Source organism: Geotrypetes seraphini, chromosome 18, assembly GCF_902459505.1.
Source record: "Geotrypetes seraphini chromosome 18, aGeoSer1.1, whole genome shotgun sequence".
In the NCBI taxonomy this organism is placed as follows: Eukaryota; Metazoa; Chordata; class Amphibia; order Gymnophiona; family Dermophiidae; genus Geotrypetes; species Geotrypetes seraphini.
In genome coordinates this window covers 16,858,087-16,864,086 of record NC_047101.1, presented here as the reverse complement: position 1 = coordinate 16,864,086, position 6,000 = coordinate 16,858,087, and the positions used below count along the sequence as shown (strand labels likewise).

Genomic DNA, 6,000 nt, shown 5'->3' with positions numbered 1-6,000 from the left:
CAGTTAGCTTAGCAGGGTTTAAAAAAGATTTGGATAATTTCCTAAAAAAAAAAAAAGAAGTCCATGAGGGACTTGGTGAAATCCACTGTTTATTCCCAGGATAAGCAGCATGAAATCAGTTTTATCACCTTTTTGTAATTATACAACCACACTCAAAGCGGTTTACATACAGGTACTTGAAGCATTTTCCCTGTCCTGATGGGCTAACAATCTATCTAACGTACCTGGGGCAGTGGAGGATTAAGTGACTTGCCTAGAATCCCAGGGAGAAGAGCAGGGGTTTGAACCCACAACCTCAGGGTGGTGAGGCTGCTGCTCTCACCACTGCACCATTTCCTTGGACTCTTGCCAAGTACTTGTGACCTGGGTTGGCCACTGCTGGAAATGGGATACTGAGCTTGATGGACCTTTGGTCTGTCCCAGTATGGCGCCTCTTATGTTCTTTATCTGTCTGCTTGTGTAAAGGTCTAGAGCAGTGGTTCCCAACCCTGTCCTGGAGGAACACCAGGCCAATTGGGTTTTCAGGCTAGCCCTAATGAATATGCATGGAGCAGATTTGCATGGCTGTCACTTCCACTATATGCAAATTTCTCTCATGCATATTCATTAGGGCTAGCCTGAAAACTCGACTGGCCTGGTGGTCCTCCAGGACAGGGTTGAGAACCACTGGTCTAGAGGACATGGTATGGACAGGCTGAAAACTTATATGTACAGTATTCATAACCTTATAATTGGAGTACATGTATATGCAAAGAAATGTCACCATTAAGTTCTTTAAAAGTACCCCTTTTGGCCAGGGCTTTACATGAGGTATTAAGGGAGTCATTATCCTTAATCCCTTTTATTAAATTTCTGCTTCCAAATTTAAAAATAATTGCAGCTTCACCAGTTAATTGGTGGCACTTATTTCTATTTGGCTTCCTTAATGATCCCTCCTGCACGTATTATTCCTGACATCGAAGCTGCTGGGCCTGACGATGTTCTTTTTGTGCACATGTGAATTTGCAAATTGGCTGCTTCCATTATCCCCTCCCCCCCCCATTCTACATATGATGCCTTGAGTTACGTGTGCAAATTTGGGCATGTGACCGATTGGTACGTGCGACTTAAATGATTAGCAAGACAATGCTTTTGAAAAATAACGAGTTTATTCCGTAAGACCTACTCTTTTTTACATATTCATTGCTCGGGTACATTTGGGTAAAACTCTTTTTTTTAGGCAATTCTCTAATCCCTCCCTAATGTTTTTCCCTTTCTATGTGCTTAACTTGATAAATTGGAGCGCTACCTTTTTTTCCCCCCCCTCACTCTCAAGTATATCTAAGGGGTCATAAGAACATAAGAAGTTGCCTCCACTGGGTCAGACCAGAGGTCCATCCCGCCCAGTGGTCCGCTCCCGCGGTGGCCCACCAGGTCCTTTGACCTGTGAAGTGATTTGACCATTTTTATATCCTACCTCTGCTTCTATCTGTACCCCTCAATCCCTTTATCCTTTAGGAACCTATCCAAACCTTCCTTGAACCCCTGTACTGTGGTCTGGCCTATCACAACCTCTGGAAGAGCGTCGTTCCATGCGTCTACCACCCTCTGGGTATAAAAGAACTTCCTAGCATTTGTTCTGAACCTGTCCCCTTTCAATTTCTCCGAGTGACCCATAGTGCTTGTGGTTCCCCACCGTTTGAAGAATCTGTCCTTGTCCACTTTCTCTATGCCCTTCAGGATTTTGAAGGTTTCTATCATGTCCCCTCTAAGTCTCCTCTTCTCCAGGGAGAACAGCCCCAGCATTTTTAACCTGTCAGCGTATGAAAAATTTTCCATACCTCTTATCAGTTTGTCGCTCTTCTCTGGACTCCCTCGAGTACTGCCATGTCTTTCTTGAGGTACGGCGACCAGTACTGGACACAGTATTCCAGGTGCGGGCGCACCATTGCACAATACAGTGGCATGATGACTTCTTTCGTCCTGGTTGCGATACCCTTTTTGATGATGCCCAGCATTCTGTTTGCTTTCTTTGAGGCTGTCGCACACTGCGCCGATGGCTTCAATGTTGCGTCCACCATCACCCCCAGGTCTTTTTCAAGGTCGCTCACCCCTAGCAATATTCCCCCCATTTTATAGTTGAACATCGGGTTCTTTTTCCCTACATGCATGACCTTGCATTTGTCCACATTGAAACTCATTTGCCATTTTTTTGCCCACTCCTCTAGTCTCGTCAGGTCCCTCTGCAGGTCTTCATAATCCTCCTTGGTTTTGACCCTGCTACAGAGTTTGGTGTCATCAGCAAATTTAATGACCTCACATTTCGTCCCCGTCTCCAGGTCGTTGATAAATATATTGAACAGGAGTGGTCCCAACACCGATCCCTGAGGGACTCCGCTCGTGACCCATTGCCAGTCTGAGTAATGCCCTTTTACTAAGGCGCGCTAGTGCGTCTTAGTGTGCGCTAAATACTAACGTGTGCTAACACGTCCATTGTATCCTATGGATGCGTTGCCACGCATTAGCATTTAGCCCGCGCTAATATTTAGCGCGGGCTAAGACGCACTAGTGCGCCTTAGTAAAAAGGACCCCTTGGCGTGTATCTGTCATTCAACGGTCCTAAATGTATATTTTATATTGTAAATCGCTTAGAAATTTGTTTCTATAAGCGTTGTATCAAATTTTAAATACAACTTGAAACTTGAATTAGCACAATTGGCATCTTAACAATCATTTGCTAGTTCCGATTGGATTTCATTAAAAGTTATACGTGTAAAATTTAGGCACAGAATCTGCGCCTAAATTTCATGTCTTAATTATTTGAGTGGGCTTACACTCGTAGAAGTTTCGTCAGCCGTAAGCCCGAGGTCATAATTCCGTTGTACAGATCCATGGTGAGACCCCATCTGGAATACGATGTACAATTCTGGAGGCCGCATTATCGAAAAGATGTGCGGAGAGTTGAGTCGGTTCAGCGAATGGCCACCAGGATGGTCGCAGGACTCAAGGATCTCCCGTATGAGGAACGGCTGGGTAAGTTGCAGCTGTACTCACTCGAGGAACGCAGAGAGAGGGGAGACATGATCGAGACGTTCAAATATGTCACGGGCCGTATCGAGGTGGAAGAGGATCTCTTTTTCCTTAAAGGACCCACGGCAACAAGAGGGCATCCGTTGAAAATCAGGGGGGGGGGGGAATTTCACGGCGACACCAGAAAATATTTATTCACCGAAAGGGTGGTTGATCGCTGGAATAATCTTCCACAACAGGTAATTGAGGCCAGCAGCGTGCCAGATTTTAAGAAAAGATGGGATTGGCATGTGGGATCTCTTCATGGAGGTAGTTAGGGGGTGGGCCGTTAGGGTGGGCAGACTAGATGGGCCGTGGCCCTTTTCTGCCGTCATGTTCTATGTTTCTATGACACTATTATTACGAGTATTATGCACTCAGGAAGATCCTGTGATGGTGTGCTGCACTGAGCCTTGTGCTCTTGCACGTTTTTTCCAACTTCCGCAACTCACACTGAGGACTTCCAAATCACTAAATTATTATTTCTAGCAATATAATTGTGTGAGTGGATTCTGTATCTCCCTCAGTGCTCGCTTGAAGAACCGTTATGGTATTTGATTTTGAGGTGTTCTTCCCTCTGGGTTTTTCATTTGGATGAATAAAAAAAATAAAATAAAAGGGCCTAGAAATGGGAGGATCACAAGTGGATAAATTCAAGAGTAGTTTTAGGACTCCTTTTACGAAGGTGCGCCACAGGTTTTACCGCACGCATCAGATTAGCGGGTGCCATGGTGCGCGCTAGCTGAAAATCTACCGCGGTAGCGGCTAGCGCATGTGGCAAATTTAGCATGGGTGCACAGTAGAGAATGACACGGTGACAAAATTCATCACCGTTCCCGTCCCCGCGGATAACCGCGGGAAATAATCCCATGTCATTTTCTAGTGTCTATTTCAACCTCGGTCCTTCTACACCAGCATTCTTCAAAGCAAAGCTTGCGGGTCAGTGGTTGTGGCCATTCATACTCTGATTCTTATGTGAGCCAAGGATAATGAAGCCATTGTGACATCACTGATGTGATTGGCTCTTAGGCACTGGTGGAATGAGGCATTATGACATCACAATATCTGCTCTGGATACCAGAGACTGTCATTCTGTAGTGTCTATTTCAACCTCGGTCCTTCTACACCAGCATTCTTCAAAGCAAAGCTTGCGGGTCAGTGGTTGTGGCCATTCATACTCTGATTCTTCCCTCTCTCCTTAAAGAATGACATGAAGATGGTTTCCCGCGGTTATCCGTGGGGACGGGAACGGTGATGAATTTTGTCACCGTGTCATTCTCTAGTGCACAGTTATAGAATAAGAGGAATCTGTGTCTAATTTAGGCGTGAGGATTTTCCCCACGTTTCATTAGGTGCAAGTCGATGGGTCTAAGTTAGGTGCGCATCCGGGGCGTAAAAGCTATTCTATAAACCGCACCTAACTTTCTCCCTCTTTTACAAAGTTCAATAGCGCAGGCCGCTGCGTTTACTGCCCTGAAGCCCATAGGGATTTAAAGGGCTTTGGGGGCTTTTGCCACGCATGCGTGGCTTTGTAAAAAGGAGGGTTTAAGCGCAATTTGTAGAGCAGAGCCTTTTGTAAAATACAGAGGGACCTGAGCACTTTTGAGCCTGGACAACTCAATTCCCGTGTCAATGTTCCATGTAAAATGGGCCTTCATGTATTGCACGCGATACAATAAAAAAAAATGAAAATTTAAAAGCTCGGAAGAGAGATTTGGTGAACAAAGTAAGACGTATTTTAATCAGCGCAGGAAATAGGATGACGTAAGAGGATGGAAAAATTGGAATATATTGACAACATGAGAAGGGATGTTTTTCCTAATAAGGAGGAGTTACCCAATTCCGTTTCCTCTGTCGGTAGGAAAATGTTGACTTTTATGCATTCTTGGTTGATCTCGGCGTGCTCATTCCCATTCGTCAACAGCTTGACAGGACATTTATAAGGGGACCCACATTTCTAGGCAACAATCCACTGGGCAGAGGAAAACGATCTGAAATGCTGATTTCTAGGACTCATGCCTTGGCTCTAATTTTGCCTGAAAGAAAGGAATTTGTATAACACATTCCAGTGAAAATGCAGCTGTACTGAAGTACAAGTTAAAACGAGGAACATTTTCTTACAGATAGAGTTGGGTACGTTACCGATAGGAAAATGCGTTTTCTTCAGTCCATAGGATAGCTTGTTTCTATGAAACCCAAAAAACCCCCAAAAAGGGAGACCCAATGATCCACAATAAAAAGAATCAAGATAAAAACAAGAGACTGTGAATGTCCTGAAAGATGATTTTTATTCGCTCGTCACAATAAAAATACAAATAAAAGTATGAATCAGTAATACATGTACGATTGTCCTGACGGACCCTACACGGCCCGTGTTTCGGTGAGACTGCCTTCCTCAGGCTCATATTTTTATCTTTGTAGCCTACATCATCCAGTCCCCTGAGAAAGGCGGTCTTGCCGAAACACGGACGGTGTAGGGTCCGTCAGGACAATCGTACGTGTATTACTGATTCAGACTTTTATTTATTGTGACGAGCGAATAAAAATCATCTTTCAGGACATCCACAGTCTCTTGTTTTTATCTTTGTTTTTATGAAAAACAGTGTTAGAATCTTGGGCGGGAGGTTAACATCAAGAGTCTTTCCACCTACGCTTGATTTTCTAAATCTTCTGTGCTTTTTTTGTCTCTCTTTTATTGTGCCATACTAGGAAGGCTATGATAGAAACATAGAAACATAGAAAGGTGACGGCAGAAAAGGGCCATAGCCCACCAAGTCTGCCCACTCTACTGACCCGCCTTATCAAGTCTGAGTGTCTTACTAGGCCTCTGTAGGGATCCCACATAGATGTCCCATTTATTCTTAAAGTCAAGCACGCTATTGGCCTTGGCCACCTGCTCCGGAAGTTTATTCCAGTGCCCCACCACTCTTTCCGTGAAGAAATACTTCCTAA

General features: G+C 44.5%; 1 long non-coding RNA gene across 1 annotated transcript in view; it reads right to left on the bottom strand.

Annotated features, from left to right (window-relative positions):
* Nucleotides 1–4,795: 4,795 nt before the first annotated feature.
* LOC117351528 overlaps nucleotides 4,796–6,000 on the bottom strand; it is a 133,417-nt gene continuing 132,212 nt past the window's right edge. The window contains exon 5 of the long non-coding RNA XR_004537450.1: nucleotides 4,796–5,084. This is a non-coding gene — a long non-coding RNA (uncharacterized LOC117351528). The remainder of the gene's footprint in view (nucleotides 5,085–6,000) is intronic.